This window comes from Amblyomma americanum, chromosome 1, assembly GCF_052857255.1.
Source record: "Amblyomma americanum isolate KBUSLIRL-KWMA chromosome 1, ASM5285725v1, whole genome shotgun sequence".
Taxonomy (NCBI): domain Eukaryota; kingdom Metazoa; phylum Arthropoda; class Arachnida; order Ixodida; family Ixodidae; genus Amblyomma; species Amblyomma americanum.
In genome coordinates, this window is record NC_135497.1 from 175920091 (window position 1) to 175947345 (window position 27255).

At 48.2% G+C, this 27255-nt stretch overlaps 1 pseudogene; it reads right to left on the bottom strand.

The window, feature by feature from the left end:
- Positions 1-3641: 3641 nt before the first annotated feature.
- LOC144114947 (uncharacterized) lies at positions 3642-6689 on the bottom strand (annotated as a pseudogene).
- Positions 6690-27255: the final 20566 nt, after the last annotated feature.

The following is a 27255-nucleotide window of genomic DNA, read 5'->3' on the forward strand; positions in this document are numbered from 1 at the left end:
CCTTTTCCATGTCTTTCAAATTAACCCTGTCATTTGCCAGCTCCGCCGACCGTATTCCCCGCAAACTTCTTAATCTCATTCGCCAACTTAACTTTCTGCCGCCCCCTGCTACGCTTGCCTTCTCTCGGAATCCACTCCATTACCATTCGCATTACATGCCCTGCCCAAGTTCATTTCTTAATCTCTATTTCGACGGAAATATCATTAACCCGCGTTTGTTGCCTCACCCACTCTGCCCGCATCCGATCTCTTAATGTTACACCTATCATTTTTCTTTCCGTAGCTCGTTGCATTCTCCTTAACTTAAGTTGAACCCTTTTCGTTAGCCTTCACGTTTTTGCCCCATAGGTGATTACTGGTAAGATACAAGCGTTGTACACATTTTTTAGGGATATTGGTAAACTGCCATTCATAGTTTGCCATATGGGCCTGCCATATGGGCTTCACCCATTGTTATTCTTCTAGTTATTTCCCTCTCATGATGCGGATCAGGTATCACTGCCTGCCCTAAGTAGATCTTTACCACTTCCAGCACCTCGCTATCAACTGTGAACTGCTCTTTTCTTGCCAGATTTCTGCATGTTAATTTTTAGACCCACCATTCTGCTCTGCCTGTCTGACTCATTGATCATGATTTGCAGTTCATCTCCTGAGTGACTCAGCAAGGCAAGGTCATGAGCGAATCAAAAATTATTTAGGTATTCTCCATTAACTCTTATCATCCACTGCTCCCAATTCACACCTCGGAATACCTCCTGTAAAGATGCGGTGAATAGCATTGGCGACATTGTATCTCCTTGCCTGACACCCTTCCTTATTGGAATTTTATTGCTGACTTTATGGAGGACTATGGTTGCTGTGTAGTTACTATATATACATATAACTTCTAGTATTTTGACATAAGGCTCTTCTACACTCTGATTTCGCAATGCCTGCATAACTGCTCAGGTTTCCACTGATTCAGATGTTTTCTCGCAATCAGTGAATGCTATATATAGGGATTGGTTAAATTGTGGACATTTCTCTATCACCTGACTGATAGTGTGAATATTATCTATTGTGGAATATCTTTTGCGAAAGCCTGCCTGATCATTTGGTTGGTTGAAGTCTTAAGTTTTTTGACTGTATTAGCGATTACCTTAGTAAATACATTGTAGGCAACGGACAGGAAGCGGATCGGTCTGTAATTTTTCAAGTCCAAGACCAGCTTTCTAGGGCAAAAATTTTGAAAACTGGAAAATTGTAAAACACTGTAATGGAAATATTGAAGTTAATGGTGAATTATTCTGATATGTAGCAAAATTTTTCTTTTAAAGTGTTTCCAGCGATTGCATCGAACAGTTTAGACTGCCATAGAAAACCAATGAGGAACGCTTTTGACGGTAGCAAAAACGTTAATAGTGTGGAGGTCGCCCAGGAAGGCGACCGCGGCCACATTTATTGAAGGCTGTCGAAGAGAAGTCAGCAGCGGAGCGGCGGTGGCAGCGCCCGGCCCTGGCCAAGGTCTCGAGCGTTCTCACGAACGCGTGCTGGGGATACTTCCTTCTCTTGGCGCGTGCCGCTACGGCCGCTACAAGGTGGCGCTACAATAGAAAATAAATACAAGACTGCCGTCGGGTGATCTGGGAAATATATTGATTGTTATAGTGAATCTTACATTCTATGAAAAAACTGCATTCATAAACGGTTTCCCGCTCAAAAATGCTTTTGTCCAGAATAGCTGAGTATGTAAGATAATGTTAGCGTTCTTCTAAGCTTCCGGTACAGTTGACGTCATAAGGCATAACGGATACAGGGTGGCCAGTTTTTCTAGTACAATCTCCTCTCCCTCCTTCAAGCGATCTGCTTTTACCTCATCCTCACTAGCTGCTTTTCCCTTTGGCATTTGTCTTAAGGCTTTCTTTGCTGCCTCTTTCGTTACAGGCAGGATGACGCATTGCTGTGCACTACTAGACTGTTTTAGCTGTGCGTCCGCTAAATCATTGCGCACGCAACGGGCGCACCTTACGCGCACTGCCGCTCGTCCTGGCAACGACAGTTTTAGTTGAGAGTGGGCAGCGCAGCGCCAGGAAAGCGTAACATACTGTGGCACCATCTGCTGACAGAACGTCAAAGCTTCTGAACTACGCCGTGCATAGGTAGGCTTAACATCAAGAAATTCGTCAATATATCTAAAAAACGATGACTTTCTTACCTGTATCGTTACGGAGGGGTAAGAGTGCGCAAAAAAAAAGAGAGAATACAACCATCTAGGGCGAGCTATCACCTCGAAAAATGCAACTGCGTTCCAGTATTTGGTACGAAGCGGGCGGGCCGGGCGCCGCCATGTTGTCAACGTTAACCATGCAAGCCACGCTAACACCACAACGCAAAATCCGATGGCTTGCGTACGCACGCAAGACGCAGGGCTCGCGCTTGCGTTCTGCCATGCGCACTAACGTCCCAGTAAGCTTCTTGCGTGCGCTAAGCCGTAGCGGACGCACAGCTAAAACTGTCCAGTGTCTCTCTCATTATCGTTCCGAGTACGTTGGCTACTGTATAGATTTTCGGAAAACTCTTCGGCTGCTTTAACTATCTTATCCATATTGCTAATGACATTGCCCTCCTTGTCTCTTAACGCACACATCTGGTTTTTACCTATGCCTAGTTTCCTCTTTACCACTTTTAGGCTACCTTCGTTCCTTAGAGCATGTTCGTTTCACTCCATATTAAACTTCCTTATGTCGGCTACATTGCGCTTATTTATTACCTTCGATAGCTCTGCTAGTTACCCCTTCATGCTTTGGCGTTTCTTAATCAGATCTTTCGTCTCCTGATATAGCTTACCGGTATGGTGACAAAAAATTACTCAACCTTTATTTTCTGATTATTTAGAGTCCGCTGTACCTTTTTTTTAGTCCGGAATTACAAACAATCCTGCTGTTGCTTTTTTTGCGGGCTGTATGGAACATTTCGAAAAATGAAAGAATCCCGGAACTAATATCTCGACAAGAGTTCTTTGTTGATGTGGAATGCTAGAAAGGTCTATGGCATTTGCAGAGCGGTCTTAATTAGCGTCCCACAGAGTGCAATGCCCAAGTAATTTCGGACGTGGGCGCCTGGCTGCGTTGGTCGATACAAGAGGAGAAGTTAAACGGCATTTTTCAGTGATTGAAGAGCAGCAGCGAGAGACTGTGTGGTGTTGGCGGGTCCCGGCAAGAAAGAAGAGATAAGAAGGCTGCTTAGTGCTTTATTTGGCGACAGCCCGGATGATTTCTGGCTGCGCTCATGCAGGTGCTCGCTTTTTGTAGAGTCACTGCTGACGTCACTTGGTGTGTCACTTATCACGCCGGCAGCACTGCGGCGGCACGCATCACTTCCTCCACCGCAATTTGGAGAGTCACGATGGCTGGTATCGGTCAGGCGGCTTCCTGACTCATTGAGAGTACCGCCTCGTAGGGCTGTTTCCGCTCACCACGGGTGCAGGGCTAGTTACGGAGACAGTGGTTGATGGTGGCGGACAATGTGAAAGCTCTGGATAACAGATGTCGGTCTCCTCCCCCACCGAAAATGGGGACGCCGTCGTCGCAGCCGAGGCTCGTAGCAAAGGGTCATTGTGTAGCCTCTACGTGCAGGATCCGTTGGGTGTCTGCACCTTGACCTCATAAGACACTGGCCCGGTGCGCTGAAAGATAGTTGCGTTGAGCCTTCTTGGTCCGCTCCTGAAATTGAAACACAGTATGATCAGCACTTCGCAGCGTCGTTTGCTGGAACTGGCTTGCACTGACTGTATGCGACAGGGCGGGCTTTGAAGCGTCCAAACGAGTGCGCAGCTGCCGACCAAGGAAAAGATAAGACGGTGTCTCAAGTGTCGTCGCATGCGGTGTGTTCCGATGTGCCATCAGGAATTTGGATGATGTTTCTTCAAGGCTTTCTGTTGCCGGGCCTTTGCGTAAGGCGCTATTTTCCGTCTGCACGAACTTTTCAGCCAGTCTATTGCCGCTCGAATGATAGAAGCGAAAACTTGCCGAGCGGCGTGCCCTTTGATGAACGCTTTGAGCTCTGACGATGTGAACTGTGCGCCGTTATCACTTACAACTGTCTCCGGCGCACCGTATTGAGCGAACAAATCGCGTAATCTTGCTATGGTTGCTTGCGCCGACGCACATGTCATGAAGTACACCTCTGGCCATTTTGAATGCACGTCTACAGGCACTAGCAGCATACGATTACTGAATGGGCCCGCAAAGTCAGTATGGACACGTGACAATGGACGCGTAGGCCACGACCACGAGTGCAATGGCGCCTTTTGAGGCATGTTGCGCTGCTAGCTGCAGGTATGGCATGCAGTGTCTCACTAGATTTTCGAGGTCTTTGTCCACACATGGCCATTATACGTAGCTTCGGGCGAGTTCCTTGCTTCGCACGATACCTGGATGTCCCTGGTGTAGCTCCTCCAAAACTGGATGTTGTAGCTTTAGTGGCACGACCACCCGCATTCCATGCATCAGACATCCTTCGTGGACAGTCACTTCACTGCGTCTGTCAAAGCAGGGTTCCATCAATTTATCAATATGCGAAGGCCACCCTTTCTTGGTGAAGTTTAAAACTGGGCAGCGAACACGATCACGAGCTGTGTGGCGCGCGATCTCTTTGATTGTCACAGGAAGAGATGCCAAGCGAAGCACACAAAATGTCCCACTCCTGTTGTCCTCACCGTCCGTTGTTCCTAACGGAAGTCGCGAAAAACAATGCGCGTCCCCGTTGTCGGCTGGCTTTCGGTAGACAAGGTTATACTTGTAAGTTGAATGCGTTACATCCCACCGTTGTAGTCTTGAGGCAGCTATCGCTGGGATGCCGCTCTTCGGGCCAAGAATTTTTTGTAGCGGTGTATGATGAGCGATTTAACGTAAATTTACAGCCATAAATATAGAAGTGAAATTTCTTGAAGCCAAAAATTAGGGTAAGCGCTTCCTTTTCAATCTGGCTATAATTTTCTTCTGCCTTTGATAGAGTCCTGTAATTGTAAGCAATTGGTGTTACCGTGTTTTCCATAACGTGCGATAACACGGCGCCGAGGCCGTACGCAGACGCATCGCACGACAGCTTCAGCGGTAGTGCCGGTTCGTAGTTCGCAAGCACTTCGGCTGATGACAACACTGCTTTGATGGCTTGAAATTAGTCCTCGCATTTTCGGTCCCAGGACCAGGAGACGTCCTTCTGTAGCAATCTGTAGAAGGGTTTTGCAAGCAATGCCAGTTGCGGCGTAAACTTGCCATAGTAGTTAATGAAACCAAGTAGGTAGTGCAGCTGTGCCACGTTATTAGGCGCCGGGGCTTTCAGGAGAGCAACTTTTTCGTTGGTTGGTTTGACGCCAGTCTTACTGATGACATGCCCAAGATACTGAAGGCTTTTCTTGATAAACTCGCATTTTTGGCTCTTGACTGGGACACCTTTTCGCGCTAGTGTTTGAAACACAGCTTCAAGATTTCTTAGGTGCTCCTTGGCAGTAGCTCCTGTCACAAGAATGTCGTCTAGATAGCATATTACTCCTGGTAGTCCCTTCAATATGTTATCCATAACTCGCTGAAACAACGCAGGTGCTGAGGTGACTCCGAAGTGTAGCATGTTTACAGCAAACAGCCCTTTATGCGTATTCAACGTGAGAAGCTTTTTAGAGTCCTCCGACATTTCCACTTGTTGGAAGGCTCTCTTTAGATCCAGTTTCGAAAAGTACCGCGTTCCGGCAAGTGCAGATAGTGTCTCATCAAGTCTAGGGAGAGGGAACTGCTCTGTCTAAAACAGGGTTCGGAGTCGTCTTGTAAGCTCCGCACACACGTATTGTCTTGTCCTTTTTAACAACCGGCACAATAGGTGTGGAAAACCCGCTAGTAGAAACTTGCGTAATGACGCCCATCTCCTCCCGCTTTCGCAGCTCTTCCTCCACTGCGGAACGCAGCGCGAAAGGCACGTTTCTAGCTTTGAGAAACTTTGGACGTTTTTTCTTAAGAAATAAGGTAGCTTGCTCGCCTTCTATTTTGCCAAGGGGGTCGTCAAAAATGGTGCTATATTTGTCGAGGAGTACTATCAGTAGCATGCCGTAGCTCTCTTGGTTTGCGCCAAGGTGCGAATCGTTGCATAGCTTGTGCAAACGGCAGGTTTCGTCCCAGTCCAAGCGCAAAATTTCGAGCCACTCGCGTCCTAGAAGAGCTGGTCCGCCGCAGTCTACGACGTACAACGGAAGGTCATGGACTTGATTCTTATACCTACGGCTGCTTTGAAGACGCCGCAGGGCTGGACAACTTCTCCTGTGTATGTTTTCGGTAATAGTTCCGTCGGTTGGAGTTTGAAAGGCAGTCTAAGTGTCTTGAACTGTTGCCTTGATATTACGGACACCGTAGCGCCTGTTTCCAACTCCATACGCAAGGGTATACACCTTGAATTTTGACGTCGATGGTAATGGGACGCCGGGTTTTCCGAGACAGCATCTGGACGTCTCCCGTGTCGTCACTTTTAAGAGTGCGTATCCACTTCCTTGAACTCGTTGGCTTCTGCTTGGGACCACGGCAGGCACGTTGAACGTGGCCTTTCTTGCCGCAGTTTGTGCACTTATTCGCGATATGCGGACAGGCACGGGAAAAATGCTTCTCAGAGCCGCAGCGATAACACTCGAATGAATGCTTTCTTTGGGCTGAGCCTTCAGCGCTCATTTTGTGAAAGTCGTCCACAGCTTCTCTAGCGTGCGCTTCCTGAACATTCTTCTTAGCTTCCTCCAAAGCAAGTGCGCGCTAAACGGTTTTTGGAATGTCAGCGTTTTGTCTTCTCCAAATAAGTATCGCTGAATGTCGTGCGGAATAAACCGCACACAAACCTGTCACGAAGCAATTCGTTCAAAAATGTGCCGAATTCACAGGTCTGAGCGAGTTTTCTGAGCTCGGCTACGTACTGTGCGATACTTTCATGTTGTAGCTGACATCTGTGAAATTTTGCTCGCTCTGCGATCACAGGCACACTCGGAGTGAAGTGATTGCGAAGCAATTAAGTTAGTTCCTTGAACGTCTTTTCCGACGGCTTTTTGGTGCAAAGATTTCTAGAGGCTGTACGACTTCGGCCCATTGGCGCTTAGAAAAGCATGCACTTTGAGGTCTTCCTGAACTTTGTTCATTGTGAAAAAGAAATTGGGCGTTCTACGTAAGATGGCCAGTCATTCACAGTTTCGTCGAAGGCTTCTACTTCACCAATGTGACTGGAGGCTGCAATCTCGGACGTCTTGCCGCCTTTGGTCGTAGGTACGCTTGAATCCAGCCCTGCTCTTCAGGCTGTTGCCTCGGTACTTCGTTTGCCAAGCTTCAGCGCTTCTTTCCAGCGTTTTGCCTTGCTTCCGCCATCCTCGTCGCCAGTTGTGGTGTTCGCGGGTCCCGGCAAGGAAGAAGCGATAGGAAGGTTGCGTAGTACTTTATTGGACGACAGCTCGGATGCTTTCTGGCTGCGCTCATGCAGGTGCTCGCTTTTTGTACAGCCACTGCTGACGTCACTTGGCGTGTCACTTATCACGCCGGTAACACTGCGGTCACAAGCCATCAGACCGCTCCCACCGCTTTTAAATGTAAAATCAAGCAGCCCATGAGGCGCCCACAGGGATGTCGGGAAATGCAATTACTCTGCAGGGTATTAAGCAATGAAAGCGAATTTACTTCTCGCCAGCCTTGCCATGAAACCATAGTCCTGAAGGTTTCATCGAATGCCATTATATACATAACATGCTCATTTTGTCAACAGCCATTTCACCAAACCGGTTGCGTTTGTGTCATGAATAACAGCGTTTCTGCCCGTCTGCTTCGCGCTTTGTAATTTCTGATCAATTTCTTGTTCCTTTAGGTTAATCATCATTCTTACTCCCAAAGCTTTTCCACTGCCTACCTATTTAACTGAAGCTGGCCTTGGTGAGGCGCAGCTTACCTGTGTAGCATCTTCGGTACTTACACACCTTTTGTCCAGTTACCTATTTTACCACCCGATACGAGTAGAAACCTATCGGTGGTTTAAACCGACTTTCACGTGCGTACAGTGGCTGTAACATGCTAAAAATTTTACCCTGATAGTTTAACACTCCTACAAAGTAACTTTCGCCAAGATTGCTTCGGTGAAACAGCCTTCGGTGCGTAATAAACCTCCTCAACCTGCGACGCCTTCGAAAGGCCACATGGCACGAGCGCTTCCGGCCGAGCAGCAACCAAACTGCAGATCAACTTTTTTACCCCGTGCTTGGGACATACAGATAGCTTCACCCGCTTATGCGCCATAAAAGCCAGCCCAACAGAAACATCTGATGGAGTGGGAGAAACCGTCTCATGAATGTCAAACACCGGCCGAATTTCGGAACCAACCTCAGGAGAGGTTGTATTTGTCGTCATGCTGCTGCGGGCTGTCTATTTCCCCGTTGCAGGATCCTCTCGTCGGGATGGCTCTTTCACACATACGGACAGACGAAATCATTGTTCAAGATAATGAACATGCGAACCCACCACATCTTGTCTTATTTGTCTCTTTACCAATCCAGTTCTTCCAGCTTTCTTATCTCTTAAGCACCTTTGTCGGCCCAGTTTTACTTGTATGGGTCTACTTGCATCCATTGGGCAATCCAACTCTTGCACTGCTACCGGGAACGGGCCCGGGCACGGTCCTCCCGTTGGGCTTCGCGGGCCGGGCCCGGGTTCAGGAAAGCGATAGTTTACCGGGTATGGACTGGCCCTTGGCTTGAAGCTGCGGGCCAGTACTGAGTTCGGGCTTTGAGCCTCGGGCCCGGGCCGAGCCTGGGCCTCAAAATGAGGCACATGCAGTGTTCTAATCTGCAGCTCAACATGGCGTTGTTGCGGGTCCTAACGTCATGTTGAAGTCGCAGACAGCAGCGAGCCACACGTGACGAAATCAATAAGAACATGATTTATGGGCGTTTAAAGTCCCAAAGCGACTCAGGCTATGAGGGACGCCGTAGTGAAGTTCTCTGGAAGTGAAGTTCTCTGGCCACCTGGGGTTCTTTAACGTACACAGACATCGCACTGTAAGCACAAGGGCCTCTAGAATTTCGTCTCCATCGAAGTGCGACCGCCGCGGCAGGGATCAAACCCGCGTCCTTCGGGTCAGCATCCGAACGCCATTACCACTGGGCCACCGCGGCGGCTCAAAAATCAGTAAGAACAGGAAGCATTTCAGTGCGCGCTGAGCGTCACCTCATCGATAGGGTGTCCGTATCTCACCTAGGACGCCCCAACCGCACAATACGCCTGAACTAACCTGATCTCTTATCTTACAGGCAGGCGTTGAAATCCTGTTTTTGAAAAAAGTCAGTCTATGCATGTGCACATTCACTTGTCAGTGATAGAAGCATTGGTAAGAAGCGTATTTAAAGAAACCAAATATTTTATACTGCGCGTGTAAGATTGTTCTTGATAGTCTCTGGGTACTGAAATGTGCAGGCTCGACCCGACGCAGAGGGGGCATGCAGTTTCACTTTCGTTAAATTCGAGACGCAGCATCATACCAACTACACCCGAGACCAGCCATATCTAAGCCGGATGTTTCGAATTATTGGTTCTATCGAACACAGAGATCATTCCCTGCAAAATCTTGCGTAAATGTTCCAATTCACAGCGCAACAAATACAGATCATAGCGCAACAAATCAACTGTACCTTAATTTTATTGAGAGATACTGAAAGAGGTGAGGTCGCCAGCACATCGGCGGGCGGGACGTTGCTGCAAGAAGCATGTCATTACTCTTCTTAGCGCAAAGTAAATGTCCTTCTGAAGTTTGATATAACTTTTCCTGTTGCCATTATATATATATATATATATATAAATATATATATATATATATATATATATATATATATATATATATATATATATATATATATATATATATATATATATATATATATATATATATATATATATATATATATATTATATATATATATATATATATAAACTGAACAGTCGAACTGAACTTCGCACTGAGCAGTCGAACCCTGTTCAGTGCGAAGAGCTCGTTTAATTCACCATGTAACGTTGCCGCCTTCAAGCCCCTGGAAGTCAGTCTCCACTTGAGCAGTGTCGGGCTGTGGTTAAATGATATATCTATGGGTCTTCCATGAAACTCGTGTGTATTTGGGAAGCATATTGTGATTCCCAGCTTGGGTAATTTGTATCTGTTTTGTTCTTCGATGACATGCCTCATCATTATGCAGCGCAACGTTTTACGCATCCAGCTGTGCCTGCTCTCCCGAAAGGCATCGTGGGTGCGCATACGCATTATCAAGGGGCAGCACCACTGGCGTTTCCCGCAAAAGAGCCTGATTTACTGCAGTTTCTACAGGAGTCATTAATTCATGCGGGATTCCAGTACGCTCAAGGCCCGCTGCAGCAATGACGCTTCTTTGTCGCAAATTTCGAATCCCAGACAGTTTGCGGTATAGGCGGTATTTTGGTTTTGAAGGGACGCACTAACGGCTGCCCGCTTTCGTGGAAGCAAAGTTAGCAAACACGGGCAACCGGAGCTCAGGAAAATGAAACGGGGACGAGCAAACGCAAACAACGCGCCATGTTGCATTCGCCCTAGTCCAGATCTGCATCCTTTTGCATCCAATTTATTTACCGCTTTTAAGGTACAGTGACATTGTATACAGTTGAATTTAAACCACTCTGAAACATAACGGGCACTGCAAAAAATATTTAAAATTACTAAACTAGATACGCATATATTAAAAGAACTGGCTATCAGCTATGGGATGACAATGCCATCGATTCTAAGCACGAGCACTGAAAGCTACCTTAACGCGCTTCCTTTGCAAGCGCCCCTCCGTTTGTCAATTGTCAGCATAGGCCACTTTAAAAGGTTGACTTCCAGCTCCACTGAGCGAATCGTGCCTTCGCGGTTGACACAAATGCGCCCGCGTGCGTCCGCAGCTATACGACGGGATAAGAGAGATACTGCTTGCGGCGATCAGACTGCAGTGTCACCCACGGCAGGATTTGTCATTTTGCTGTAATTGTTTGCTTTCGAGAATCCCAGGGCCGAAAGCCTAGCAGGTTTCGGCAACAGTCGCTATAAAGAGCCAGTGTCGTGATTGAGGCCAATAATACTATCCCGTGTTTTAAATCCCCGATGTGTGCGACATATTCGAGCAGCGGCAGTGGGTGGGAGGAGGGGAAGGGGGGGAGACATGCAATACGTTCTACGATACCCCGCCGCGGTGGCTCAGTGGTTAGGGCGCTCGACTACTGATCCGGAGTTCCCGGGTTCGAACCCGACCGCGGCGGCTGCGTTTTCATGGAGGAAAAACGCTAAGGCGCCCGTGTGCTGTGCGATGTCAGTGCACGTTAAAGATCCCCAGGTGGTCGAAATTATTCCGGAGCCCTCCACTACGGCACCTCTTTCTTCCTTTCTTCTTTCACTCCCTCCTTTATCCCTTCCCTTACGGTGCGGTTCAGGTGTCCAACGATATATGAGACAGATACTGCGCCATTTCCTTTCCCCCCAAAACCAACTAAAAAAAATTTACCCTTATTATAAGGCAGCACACCCAAGGAGAAGGACAGGTAAGACGAACATAATACGCAAACGCTGAGTGCGTCTGCCAAAATTTAACCGACCTCTGCCAAAAGTTTTTACTGATACTCATTTTAACCAGTTTTATTAATTACCACAGAGTAAGAACCGAAAATTTTCATGAGAACTGGCTCCGTACAGCTTGCGTCTAATTCGAATTAATGAGTTAGAAAAAGCAAAAGGCTTCTAGCGCGTGAAAACGGGCGTGTTCATGTGCTTGACCTAAGCATGACTAAGCTTTACATGGCAGGGAAACACCGTTCACGGCTCTCTCCCCAGTTTATTTCAATTAACCCCCGTGTTTTTCAACTTGCGTTTCACCGGCATCACATCTCTTTCGTCACCGGCTGTTAAACACCACTATTGGTCCATTTCTGTGCACAAGAAAAAAGCAGAATATTTCTGAGCACATCCTCAAAAGTAGGATGAAGGATAACCACTGTGACCCCTCCCTCTTAAAATGCTGAGAGTTGTAGGAGCATCCTGCAAATAAAGAAACAGAATATTCACTAAAAAACAAGCCTCATGGGCCTTTAAAACAAAACAAAAAAGCTAGCGTGCGGTCTACGCGGGTGGAACCATCGCAGGGTTTCGGGCAGCTAATTTAAGCAAGTGAATATGCACTTTTTTTTCATTCAGCACCGTTAGCAAACCGGCACGCATTAAAAATAACCAACTAAACACATATTCAGAACGCAAATCTTTTATCCACGTTACTTAGGATGCTAGAAACGAGTCGTTGGCTCATCTATCTGGAAATCGCGTGCCGACGAAGCCTTTTTAATTGCCGTGATATGAAAGTAGTGTTTTGTCAGTCTATCTGTTTACAAGGAAAATGAAGCCCCTGTAAATTAAAATGTTCTAGTGCTTCCCTCAAGCAATGCTGGTGCACTCATCGGGGCTCTTAATAATCAAACCTCATTCCACACAGTGATGACAGATATGGGGGCCGTCTCTATATACGGTTTATCGCTCTCCGAAAACCACGGACACCTTATTTTGCCAAAATTACGAGGGTTCTTTCAAGAAAGCGATTCAGTGGATCGGCGATGAGCGATCTGCGCGACATAATGAATTTGACGGCGCTGTTTCAGTCGTGAAGTAAAATGAAGGAAAAAGCAAAGCAATGTCAAATTTCAGGCTAGTGTAAGTGCCCGTCTTTTAACGGTGCGTATTTGTGGCAGGTTCGCGAAGCCATGCGCACCTTTAATGATGGAAGTCGTCCCATCGCGAGTTTAATTAAAGTCAGCGGTGTTGATAGGTGTTGCAGCCCCATGAAAGCCCGCACAATCGTAGGTAGAGAGGGTAAGAAGTAAGGAGGAGATGCAAAGACAAGTGGGGATGGTTATGCACAATCGGCATCTGGTTTTTGGTAAAGACATATGCTAGGCGATGAGTAAATAGCAAACGTCAGCGCTTCGACCATAAAATTCTGCACACGGTTTTTTATACAATATTGTTACTGCCAGTAAGCTTTTGTCGCCGATGAGCAATTTCACGAGTGACAGTGTGTAATACGTGGTGATCAGTAACACGCGGAAGCATATGGTACAAGTGGCTTGCGTCTGATCGTTGGAGTCAGCCGCTGACTATTACGAGGGTCCTGTGCGATTAAGTGCAGTTTCGTAGATGAGTTCGGTCGTCAATAAAATTTGAAATTGTTTTTTCTTTATCTTGCGTACATAGGCTGGAGATGTACTATAGTCGGATACAATTCAAGAACGAACAGGCAAGCGGCCTGGAAATGCTTGTCAACGGCGTCACGATCAACCGTCTTGCACCTTCCACGGCTGCTAGCAACTGAACGCCAGCAGGTTCAAAAGGTAAACCGCGACGTCTTGACGATAGGACGATGTCATTGGCTGGAGGACTTCCTTTGAGAGAAATTTGGGCAGTGATGCTCCATTCGTAAAATATAATTTTTTTTTTCATGGAATCTGAATTCGAAATTTTTAGCGAAAAAAGAGTTTTTCTAGAGTTTCAGCGAACTTTAAAAACCGAAATTGCGCCTCTTCTTCTGCATTGCTGAATGTTTGAAGCTGCTCGAGGGAAGAAAGACCAGAAATGGTTATTTTTGAATCAAATTAAGGATATTTTTGTTACGTCATGGAACATCACGGCATTTATCGCTGCGTGCTTGAGTTGGAGACAGAGACACCCCCCCCCCCCCCCACACACACACACACAGACATTTGTGTCGTGTCGCTCCATAGGATATGTTTAAATGCCCCAGATGCATGGCGTTGCCTACTGACTGCACAAAAGTGGAAGCTGCGCGCTTCTTTCGCCACACATTCGGTGGTTCTTGTAGGTTTGGTTCGTGCTTCTCAGCTCCTTTCGGAATTTCTTTCTAGCAAAAAAGCTTAAGGTGATCGTTCGAATACAAACGACAGAGGCGTTAACAGGTATTCTACACACACCTCTTCCCTCCGAAATATGCGAAAAGAATACTTTGCAATTTCCTTCCCCGATTTGGCTCAGGCCACAGGCCTTAGGCACGGTACTCAATAGCCAAGCTGTGTTGCGCCATTAAAAACGAATCATCGCCGTCATTCCTATTTCGCAATTAGTGATGATACCGACATAATGCGTGGTTACGTATGCAATCGAGGGAGGACAGGGCAGGATATAGTTGGGGCGTTTTAAATGATTAAGAAAAATAGCCTCTCCCGCACCACTGATGTATCGCGGGTGTTATCCCAATTGTGAAATAAGAAATGTGGCCCGAAGGCAATTGGGATATTGTCACCAGAAGGTGGAAAGACATCACTAGGGGTGTGCCACTACTGCGACCCACAGCCGGGGGAACAGGGTTCGCGGAGACTACCCTGATCTCCGCTGGGAAGTAGCGGGTAATGATGGGCTGTACGGAATGGGAAATTGGTTGTCAGGTTATGGGTTAGGGGAGTTTGGGCGGGACAGGGGGCAGCGAGTTTTTGCCACGATCGTTCAATTTTCGTGACTCCTTTTCAGGCCTGCCTGGCTAAGCCAGCGTGAGCGTCAAGATTATTTCAATGGTGCGGCCCCTGCTTGCGGACACCTGACCACCCGCCGGACTCACGAGGCACCTACGTCGGAGGCAGCAGAATCAAACACGGGGGTCGCTGTCTGATATACCATTCCTCGATGCCTGGTTCCGTGGCTCATACAAACACAGGCCAGGTCGTCAGTTCTGCCGACTCGCAGGGTGGTTTTCGGTCCTACTCGGTACTTGCTGCCGAGTGCTTTTCGCTGGTTTTCACACGCCGGAAGTATATGCGATGTGGTCCATTCTCAAGAGTCTGGTTATTGGCTTAACGGATCGCCGCCCTCGGCACTTGTCCATTACATGCCCACGGTGGTCATCTGCGCTCCCATTAAACAACCATGCACTTCTTATTTTCACCCCTTGCCTGCTCCGTAACTACAGAGGAGGGAGTGCTCAGGCAGGGCTGACCGGACCACATACCAAGAAACTGGATTAGGATGAGATAAGTGAGTTCAATGTAAAAGGCAGCCAACTTGAGACAATGAAAGGTGCGGCGCCGCCGCAACGCGGCAGGCTCTGTACGCATACCGCCACGGTCGCGCAGTGAACGAGGTCCTCGGCTCGGCTGCTGAGTGCGAGGTTGTGGAATCGATGCCGGCGCACAGAAACGAACGCATGTAGTGCGACGTAAGTGCGTGCTAAGGAAGTCCACGTGGTAGAAATTAATCTGGTTCCTTCCAATACGGCGTCCCTAATAGCCCACGACCCCCTATAGAGATGAAAATCCCAACCTTGAGATAACAGCAGGACGCCTGATAAGGTAAAGTGTCGCCAGCGCAGTGCGCTACACGAGGATTATTACCACAACTTTTTCTGTACTGCACAAAATATATCAATAGGGAGTAGTTGATTAGCGGTGACGTATTAGCACGGAAGTATACCGGATTACCGGATGCCTGCAGTAGACGCTCTGTGGCAGTGGCTTGCCCCACCTGACAGCCCTGCTTCCACCGCGCGTGCGCAGCAGTCATCCGTTAATCCTGTATACGTCCACGCTTATACGCCTCCGCTGTGCTAAGGTTCTCTATTATAGGTTCTTCGTCTGCTTCTAGCTTCGTTGCTGAGACTAACGAAGGCAGCGCACCTTAATCCCGCCAAAGTAGCGACTGTTGCCTGGCTGCATGCTCGATCGATGCAGCGTTCCTCTGAAAGAAATCGAGCGCACCGAGCTCGGGCCGCTCGCCCTTGGCAAGGCCAGAAACCCTGACATTCTACGCCTCTCGAGTGCGCTCGTCGAGCCTGTACTGCAGACATGTCGCAGGACCGAGTTTGTCTCGTGTTTGTTCCCGTGGGAATACCTCAACGCGCCGAGCGACCACCGCCACTGTTTGCTTATATCGCGCTTCCTCGCGTCAATGAGTACTTTGCCGGACGTTCCCAGCCGCTCACAATAACATTACAGCGCAAAGCTCGACTGCTGAGCCCAAGCCAGCGGGATCGAACCCAGCCGCGGTGGTCGCATTGTCATGAAGGCGAAATGCAAACGCGAGCGTGTGCTATGCGAAGTAAGTGAACGTTACTGAACCCCAGGTGGCCTGAACTATTACGTAACGATCCATCCATTACGCGTCTCTTGTAGCCTATACGGAAGTTTTAGTGTGTTAAATTCCCGTCACACCATACCATACCATACCTTACCATACCATACCATACCATACCATACCATACCATACCATACCATACCATACCATACCACAGGCACATCTTCCAGTGGGAAGACCGACCCCCCACCCCCGAAATTCAGCTCAACCCCGCATCCGCTTATTACAAAAAAAGTACTTTGGCCCCCCGAAGAAAATAAAAAGTGCTGGCTACGTGCCTGCCATACCATGTAGTCGGTTAATCAATATGCTATCACTCTTCGCCAAGCGTTCCCGCTGCTCTTTTTGTGCCACTACCCTCCTCGCTTATCACCCGGGCCAGCTAGAGTCACTTTAAGACTTTTTCCACTGACGTTTACCCTCTCCGCCGTTCGTCCTTAGTCACCAATGCCACAGCGTTGTCGGTTATAGTAAGGCCGCCACAATTGCTGGAGAAAGTACCGCGTGCACGTCTTTCTAAAACAGGAGGGTATAGCTGAGCTCAAAAAGTGGCTCGTGCCAGTGCGCTGGCCTCTTACAAGTCTCATGGGGGCCAGAACACTTCATTTTTTCGGAATTGTCGGAATTGACAAGCTGGCTGCTCAAAACATCGCGCAGGAAATGAGTATCTGTAATTGTGACACGGATCAAAAACAAGTTTTAAGCATATTTACACGCCAAAATATCTAAGGATTGGATCTCTAACTCTATGAAGGGTATAATCACCGGAATGTTAGAGAAGACACCCCTGCACTTTCGTTTTCAGAATTTGTTCGGAGCGCTTTTCAGGGGTTACTTTCCCAGTCGCTTATGGGCGCGATCGCGCACAGTGCTGTATCTTCACTCTGAAAATATCGCAACAGACGACTCCGCTGTTTTAGTAACTATAAAGCTAACCGAAGTACAGTTCCGAGAAAGGCAATATCAAGGCAACAGCCGATTTTGGGACCTGGCTTGACCGGCATTTGCAAAGGAGAGGACATGTCAACACCTACAGTGAGCAACGTTTTTATTTTCGCGTTTTTGAGAGGAAACTGCTGAACAAGTGGCTGAGCGCAAAATGACTGTCAGTGTATCAAATTGATTCGAGGCCAGTGCCGACTGCTCATTCCGTCCCGAGTACTTGCACTAGCGCTCAAACCTTATGCCGGGCCAAAAGCTTTTACACGGGGAAAACTTTGGTGCGACTGATACACGGCTAGCGCGTGTGCGGACTATTTGGTGCGGGATTATTCGAAAGTCCTACAGGATGAGAAGAAAATAATAGTTGACAGCGTCACAGTGGAAACGCGCCTTCAGTAGGCGCATACTGTCTAAAATGTTGCAAACACAGCGCTTTAGTTCTTTGCAAGCTGCACAGCTGGAGAGTACTTTTTGCAAGACGCGACCGCGCGTCACGTGACTCAACAGTTTGATCATGTCAGCGCTCAATCGTAGCCCATTGTAATGCGTGGGCTGAATGCGCAGCTTTCCCTCTAGAGCTAGAGGCGATATGTTAACTCTATGCTGTAAAAGGCACACTTTTTTTTTGCAAGAAGCCTGGTAGTCTGACGTTGCTGTCACCAGAGGAACCACCATTGGTTTAAGGCTACGTCTTCGACTTCAGTTTTCTAGCCGTAGATCCTGCTATGAGAGGAGTAATCACTCTGAATGGGTGCTTTCTATACGATGCACCCATGTCTTCGCAGCAACCGCCGAAATGAATGAGAAAAAGAAACTGCCATCACTGAATATTGCTCTTTCGCTTATGGTTGCGACTAACAAATGGCTGTGTCTTTTGCACACTGGACAAGTAGCGACAATGGCGCATGCAGAGCAACTGTAACGAAAACGCGCAGCACTCCTCTGCGATCGGCGGGTCCAATGCAGAGGCCAGGTTTGTGAAAGCGGCGCCATATGACTGCCGATATTTCGATCCTGCCATATCGACTTTGCCGCCTGTAATTCCCCAGTGTGGCTTTCATGGGAGCGCCGCCACAGCCTTATTTCCGGCCATCAGAGCGTCTAGCAGCAATGATATGGTGCTGATGTAGTTGGAGACACTGACGCCCCTAGATGACTAGGCTCGTTCCATTCAATTCGTGTAATAGAGCATGTGTCTTGTAACGGTTGGGTGGCGCCCACTAGCCATGGCACTAGGAAGTTAAAATAAAGATTACACCAATCAAAACAAACAAAAGTACACTTGGAAGCTGCGCCCAGTATAGCAGGCAAGTAGTAGTGCAGAATTGTAGGTTAATTTTGAGAAGCTAATGATTAACTCATTAACCAGGGACAGAAGTGCCACTATGCCACAGTGGCGTGTACCAAGAAAAATGGCGACGCCGGCGAGAGTAACATGAAGCGTGCGATGTTGTTTATTTGCTTCTGTCTGGAACGAAACCAATGTGCGCCAAAGCAAGGTGAGTGAATCGCGATAAAATCTTGAAATACAGTTTGTTGCTCAACTAACTGCGCTGCTCGAGCACCGCGACCGGTCGCATTAAGCTTTCTCTTCAGCCTACCGTTTCTAACCGTCACGATCGCGCTCGTATGTTTGATAAACCTGTGAAAGCAGAGAAAAAGCACGGGAGCATAAAAGGAGACGAATACTTCGTTCACTATTTTCCCTCATTCATAGTAACGCACCAGCTCGTCTAGCAGGCAACCCTTTTGGTCTCACATGTGCTTGACTATCTGACAAAGAAGGAAGACAAGAGCTGTGCGGAGGTCAAAAATTTTGAAGCACATGATCGCTTATCATGATTCTCTTAAACAGTCGATTATGTTGTGCTATGGCTAGCTGGAATGTTAACGGCAAAACTATCATGGACAGGTTGACCCAAATAATCAGTTTTCTAACGGCTTACTACGATTAGTGGCGTAAAACAAAAAAGACGCATCTTGAGCTATGCTATTCGGGATTATATTGTCGGTAATGTTCACAGATTAAAAAAAGTGCGAGAAAACGCATAATAGGAACAAGGGGTGAGAATGGATCAAACATGTAACCGCGCATTGGTCATGCTTTCCTCACCTTCTTTTCCTTACTTATTTTCTGCGTGACTTGCAACACGAGACGCGCCACATTGACAGCACCAGAAAATCTTTCGCGCTTCGTAAAATTCGAATGTTCGTACTTTTGATACTGTTTTTGTAAACGTTAGTTTGGCAGCAAGACATTTTATTGCCGAGAAGTTTTAAATACCTATTCCTGCCACTCCATTCAAACTTGTGACCTAGATAATGACGTAGAGAGCATTAGGTAATCCGTGACTGTCGACAAGATGATGATCGCGATGTGTTCTAGCTTCAGAGATCCCATAAATACCCCCCTCCCCCTAAAAAAGAAAAAAAGAAACACTTGACGCCATCGCAGCGTGTTTGTGAAAGCGGTCTGTGCCAGCAATACATGCACTTCATTTTCTTTTTTGCTTTCTTAAGCTGATAAAAGACCTATTTCTAGTCAGAGTAGTCTATTTGGTACTATACGGTGGTAAGCAATCAATACAGGCCAACATCACTTGGTTCTAAGTGTTCCCTTAAGCACAAGACGTGCCATAGCGTGAGAGTCGGTCTCGATCGCCCGTGACCTGAATGCGTCGACCAGCCATCAGTGGTCAGCGATAGGCCGGCTGCCTTCTGAAACATTCTTTTCAGTCGGAGGAGAGAGAATTAGTAGCATTAAACAATTTACGTGCGGAAATAGTAGACCAGGAATAGCCCGTGCCGTGCTTTAAAGGGACAGTGAGGAAAAGTTGAAGTGGTCCTGCATATTTATCTTGTAATGGGACCGACAGCCGCAGCGCAGCGAAGAAGCGGACGAGTTCAAGCGGGACAACGAAGAAGCAGACGAAGTGCAGCTGGGTTTTTCGAACGACGCCTGTGAGTGTGCCCGTCGTGTCGCTGGTCAACCAAGACCAACCGACCTGTGCTTCAAATAAACGCCTTGACATTTGGTGGAGGTGCCTCGGTTCCCGTCCCGGTCCTCATCCTGGAACTTCGAAGTGGAACGCTCCTCGTCTCCGCCACCATGCCGAAAACCGCTTTCGTCACCCCAGACGGCTTGTATGAGTTCAATGTGATGCCATTCAGCCTCTGCAATGCTCCAGCCACATTCGAAAGGATGATGGACACTATTCTCAGTGGCCTCAAATGGGAAACTTGTCTGTGTTACCTAGATGGCATTGTCGTTTTTTCCAAAGATTTTCCTTCCCATCTGCACCGCCTTCAGCGCGTACTCACTAGCCTTACTGACGCCGGCCTCCAACTAAACTTGAAAAAATGTTACTTCGGTGCAACGCAGCTCACAATATTAGGCCATGTCATCTCCAAAGACGGCGTTCTTCCTGACCCTGTCAAACTTCGCGCCGTCACTGACTTCCCCAAACCAACCACCTTAAAAGAACTTCGCAGTTTTATAGGCTTACGCTCATATTTTCGCCGCTTCATCCGAAATTTCGCCAGTATCATCGCCCCTTTAACGCAGCTTCTTGCCGGCAGCCCGAACCTTTCGTCTTGGTCCCCCGCCTGCGATACCGCGTTCAGCACTTTACGCCGCCTGCTGGTCTCTCCCCCCATCCTTCGCCATTTTGATCCCGCCTGTCCGACAGAAGTTCACACTGACGCGAGCGGTGTGGGCTTGGGCGCAGTTCTTGCCCAGCGAAAGCCTGGGTATCCGGAATACGTCGTCGCTTACGCCAGCCGCGCCCTCACCAAGGCGGAATCAAACTATTCTGTCACAGAAAAAGAATGTCTCGCCATCATTTGGGCAATTGCCAAGTTCCGCCCTTACATTTACGGCCGGCCCTTCTATGTCGTCACAGACCACCACGCCCTATGCTGGCTATCCTCCCTCAAAGATCCTTCTGGCCGACTCGCCCGCTGGCCTTTACGTCTCCAGGAGTTTGATATACACGTCATTTATCGCTCCGGCCGCAAGCACTCGGACGCCGACGCCCTTTCTCGTTCACCACTCTCATGCGAGTCAACCTCTGCCCTCGTCTGTGCCTACGAATTCTCTTCGTTCAACATCCCTGATATGCTCTCCGAACAACTGAAGGATCCTTGGATCACCTCGCTGCTAAACTTCCTGAACACTCCCTCGCCGCATCATTCGACCCGGACCCTTCGCCGCCAAGCCCACCACTTCGCCGTTCGTGATGGCCTCTTATACCGCCGTAATTACCTCCCCGACGGCCGGAAGTGGCTGTTGGTCATCCCTCGACACCTCCGTGCTACAATCTGTGCCTCTTTTCACGCCGCTCCACAATGCGGCCACGCCGGTGTACTGAAAACATATGCTCGCCTTCATCAGCGATTCTACTGGCGAGGTATGTACCGCTACATACGTCAGCACATTCGGTCATGCACCGCCTGCCAACGTCGCAAGAAACCTCCCCACTCCGCCTTCGCTCCTTTGCAGCCGTTACCTTGCCCTGGCCGTCCCTTTGACCGCGTCGGCATTGATCTTTATGGCCCGCTTCCAACTACTTCGGCTAATAATGGGTGGATCATCGTTGCCGTTGACCATCTCACCCGTTACGTCGAAACGTCGGCTCTCAAATCTGCTACCGCAAACGATGTCGCTCACTTCATTCTACACAGTCTTGTTCTTCGTCACGGCGCCCCGAAAGAACTTCTAAGTGACCGCGGCCGTGTTTTTCTCTCGGACGCCGTCGAGGCCCTGCTCAAGCAATGCCAAATCGTTCATCGCTACACCAGCGCCTATCACCCCCAGACCAACGGCATGACTGAGCGGTTCAACCGCACTCTGAGTGACATGCTCGCCATGTACGTTGACACCGCCCACTCCAAATGGTATCAAGTGCTCCCGTTCGTCACGTACGCGTATAACACAGCTACTCAGACAACAACGGGGTTTTCTCCTTTCTTCCTCTTATATGGCCGGGAGCCTACATCCACCATGGACACCATCCTTCCTTATCACCCTGACCCTTCCGAGACCACCTTACTCTCCGAAGCTCACCTGTATGCCGAAGAATGCCGGCAACTTGCCCGCTCTTTCACCACACAGCAACAATGGGATCAGAAGCACCGTCGGGATTCCCCGGACCCTCCAGCGTCATACCCATCTGGCGCCCTCGTTTGGCTCTGGGTGCCTTCCTCCACTCCTGGCCTCGCCACGAAACTACTGTCTCGCTTTCACGGACCTTACCGGGTTGTCCACCAAACTTCTCCGGTGACTTATATCGTTTAACCGCTCGTTCCCTCTTCGGACCACCGTCGCCGGGGCGCGAAACTGTGCACGTTGAGCGCCTCAAGCCTTACTATGACCCGCCCATCCTCTCCTCTCCGTAAGTCGCCAGGATGGCTCCTTTTTCGGAGGGAGAGTAATTGTAATGGGACCGACAGGCGCAGCGCAGCGAAGAAGCGGACGAGTTCAAGCGGGACAGCGAAGAAGCAGACGAAGTGCAGCTGGGTTTTTCGAACGACGCCTGTGAGTGTGCCCGTCGTGTCGCCGGTCAACCAAGACCAACCGACCTGTGCTTCAAATAAACGCCTTGACGATCTTTTATTTGTTTAGTGCTCATTGCAGACCACTACAGGGTCCAAGCAGGAGAGGCACAATTTAATGAATGTGCAAACTAAGAATACAGAACAGAGTAACTGAGCATACGTGTGAGAAAAAAAAATTATGATTGCTTCTCAAACTGTACCAAAACAATAATGTTGTTCCGATCGGATACGTACGCGGAAAAACAAAAATTTCCTGCAGTCAGTTTTCGGAAAATATGGCGTCAGTGAGTGCTTGTGATGATGTTTGATATGACGGGTGGATAGAGGGTATAAGTAAACGAAAAAATCTAATGCGAACTTGCCCTTCAGAATAGAAGTAGTCAAGGCGGCATTTCATTCTCCGCGCTTCAAGTGCTTCAATATTTTATTCGTCACAAGCGAGTAGGAGAATTCGATATTTTATATTTGAAACACATAGCCTTAAGACCTAACAGCCTTTGTCTCAATTCATTCAAGTTTATTAGTGCTTTGTTCAGTAATGGGTTCCCGCACTATGGGTGACTATTTAAGTTTCAGTCTGATATATGCGTAATATGTCAGGAGTTTTACGTTTGGGGGAATTTCTAAGCTTATGCGAAAGCACATATTTTGTCTATATGCAGGTTTCAGGAGAGATCGTGAGTCATTGTGACACCTAGATAATTGTAGCGATTAACCTGGTTTGGATGTTCGAAGTCGATGCGCGTGCTTTGACGAATTCTTTTTATTGTTTACTTGAAGAACAATTTTTGGCTTTTTTTTCTTCAAATTTAACAACTGCGGAAAACTAATTGCACCAATCAAGCAAATTGTCTCGACTCGAGTCCAGTTGATTTTGATCACCCAAACTCGTAGATTGAGGAAATAACACCCAATCATCGGCAAAGAATCGTACTAGTGTCCCTGTGGCAACCACAGTAACGATGTCATTAATGTACAGCTTGAAAACGCAACAGCTCCAGACTTTAAACACGTATTAGCTCATCTTAAAGTAAAAAGGAGTTAAGTCCCCTCTAGCGCACTCTCTTTTAGGGGCTGGCATTCGCCCAAGCCATGGGGTAGATTTACTTATTCAAAATACGGAATACTGTTGGCAATGGAAACAAGTTCCCTCTTCAAAACATGCGAGGTTCTAGCAGTTACGAAGGTTTTAACCGACATTTCATTACTGCATTTGCAATAGCCTCAAGACCTCCTGTGCAGCACTTAAATCCTCCTCCCACTGCTACCTCCACCAAGTAATGATTTGCTGTAGGAACATCTCCCCGCTACCAAGAGTAAGCCTTTCGTATAGAGATCTAAATTTACCCCGGGGACTTGGGCACCATACCGAGTCCCTAAAAAGAGTTTGCGCTAGAGGACAGCTCTTTTCTTTACTCCCACATAGGCCAATTATTGTTCAAAGAGCAGGACCCTTCTCTGTGGCACACTTGAGGTGAGTGGGAGACGATTGGAGCTGCTGCTATGAGCTGGAACAAACTATACTGTTTTGATGAGATAATCGGTAATCCATGAAGTTAAAATATCCGGGAGATAAATTTCTTCTAATTTTTGGATTAATTCTGACTGACTTACTGTCGAACGCTTTGCTAAAATCCATAAACTCTGCGTCAATTTGACCGTCGTTATCGAAAGTTTTTGCAAAAGTATGGATTATTGTAACTAATTTTGCCACTGGCGAATAACTCTTTCTAAAACCATGCTGAGAATTACTCATTACAGATTGGATATACTAAGGCATTCTAAGAACAAAGACGCTACTTTCACTGAAAAAAAAAATGAAATACAGGTGTCGTCTTCATCACTGGCCGATTTCGCAAGCAAAATGTGGTACATCGACGCAGTTCATCGCGAATCACAGAGGTTTGGCTATACAGCCCTTCAGTTACAGACGGTAATCACTGAGGCGTTTTCAGTATAGGCGTCGTGAATTTGAGTTGAGTACAGAGAATATTATTACATGAAGTTTTTCACAGAAACAATGTCATGTTTTAACGCTGGACAAATATTAACATGCCCGGAAAGAGGCATAGAATTGAATTTTTGCTGAGAACAAAAATTGCAGTGCTCTTTTAATACAGGAATAAAGTAGACCTAGACAGTCACGCACATCTCTTCCATGTCTCTGTTTGAGTGGGCTCAAATGAAGTGCTAATTTCTTTAGAGATAGCATCTTCTTTGAGACATCCAATGCTAGAGCTCCCTGTTTTACATATCCCAGCTTCAACGGGAACGCGAATGAGCATGATATGCTGTGAAACAAGCTGTTAGCAAAATAAAGACTCGTCAGAAAATCACCAGACACATTCCGTTCCAATGCTTCGCCGCAAAGTAGCCCACCTTTACAAAACAAGTTTTGTAAACGATTCGGCCCCTGTCCAGTGATACACGTGAGCAGTGCTCGCGCGGGCCCTCAGACAGTGACAGAACGGCTCAGCAGTCCAGATTCGCAGCCCTAGCCTCTTGCCATAAAAGTATCATCGAAGTGAAGGAAGCAATTTCGAAAATTGGGTGTCACGTACACAGCATATTCAGTGGCAAATCAGTCACTTGATTACAAGTCAAGCAAAAAGAATTGGAACTGGCTTAGCTCGGCTATGCCAGGATATACGTAGCAAGAGGCACGTTACCCTGGCTGAGCTTGTTGTGGTCACTGTATGTTTAGCAATGAGAGACATTGGGCTCCATCTCGGCGGCTATGCGCCGTCTATTACGCTCGGCAGTCTGGCATCCCCGTTTGCCAAGGCGTTCCTCTCTCTGTTCGGGCGTCTCCGCTGCTCTCTTCGCCTTCTTACGCTCATTATCTCTTTGTTGAGTAGCCAAGTTCCAGGCGACAAACTCACGATCGGAAGGGTTAATCTTCTCATGTCTATACGCCTTTTAGCAGCAGCTGGACTCTCCTTCTCTGCATCCATGCCAAACGTTGTGATACAGACGGCCATTACATATCCGCCTTTTATACGCAATGCTGCGCATGCGACGCGCGGTTCGGGTGATGGAGCGGCGTGCGGGGAGGCGGCGACGGAGAAGCGCACACCTGATCTGCTGCTCCTCTCCGGTTGCCATAGTAACGGCGCATGCGCACAACAGTCCTCTCCCAGTCACCGCGAAATGCTCGACTGGTAGCCCAGTGTAGCTCTCGCTACAAAAGAAAATACCTATAGAGCAAGACCCAGTGAGCAAAGCGGAGCATGGTCTTTGTGGGGTTTAACGTCCTGTGCATGGGCTATATAGACGCCGTAGAGGTGGGCGGCGCAGTAACTTCTAACACCTGGAGCAGCGCTCCACGCCCAGCAGCAAAAGTAAGCGGACAGGTGTGGGCGGCAGCTTCTTCCTGCGCAAAATGGAAGATGTCTCTTAATGAACCCCAACGAGTTGCCGTCGACACCCACAGGTTCCTTTCGGTTGCCTTTGACTCGAGCGGCGAATGGGAAATACCAACGGGCGGATAAGGGATTAAATGCCAAACAGAAATCAGTCAGAGTGGGTGAAAAACCGATTGCGGCTCGAAAACAATCGAGGCGAAATCGATCCCGCATCTATGAAACGTCGAGGGAGTAGCGATAACGGCGAGCGCCCTTAAACTCTTCAGGTGGCGCCTGCGTCCCTCGCTTGCGGGGTGCGCCACACGACCGGGCTCCTGTCTCCGTTCACAGAAAAGGGGGGGGGGGGGGGGGCATCGCCAGAGGCGATCGTCGGCGAGCGACCGCAGAACTGCTTCTGTCGTCCTAGGTTCTGGACTCCGGAGCTCGCTTGCGACGTGCGTTTACCTCTTCAATAAAGAAAGAGGAAACAGAAATGGAAGTAGGATAGGAACAAAGAGAGGGCAGGACTGAAGGAAAGAAAGAAAATGGTTATAAGCGGAGGGCACCCGTGGCCAATTCTCCTATCGATTATTTTTGTGTCCCCGCTCACCTGCACTCTAGCGGAGAACGAAAGAATTCCAAGGAGAAGGCAAACATCGGCTATCGGTTTCTGGACCGTCTGGTTCGGAAGAGCTCGGTTCTACTTCGCGTGGTTGTACAGTAGGTGCAGAGTTAGTGAGAAATAGCGTGCACACTGAAGCCAGACATTGAAACTAGTGGAACAAAAATAAAATGCAGTTAGGCGGCCCAGTGTACAATCCAATAATGTATACTGATCTTGCTTGTCGCGCGTAGCCCTTTTATGCCTTGTCTATGCAACGTGAGGAGGTATAGTTAAGAGCAGCGACGGGGGACAGTACGCCGGAAACAGAAATGAGTTAACATATCATGCGTGTTAGATGGTATGAGAAGGTAAATGACGTAAGTGGAGAGGTAGCGCTAACTCCCGCCGACGCAGTCTTCTCAGTACAGTGCTGCCAGTGGGGAAGTAAAGTGAGTAAGCCTCGGGCATACCTACGTGATGAAACCTCGACCAGAAGGCAATCAGTGCAGTGGGCCTCTCGAAGCACGCACGCACACACGCACGCACGCACACACGCACGCACGCACACGCGGGCGGGCAAGCACACGCACGCAAACAGAACACACACACGCCGCGCGCGCAGGCCAACGCTTTGTCGCCGAAGGGAGATTA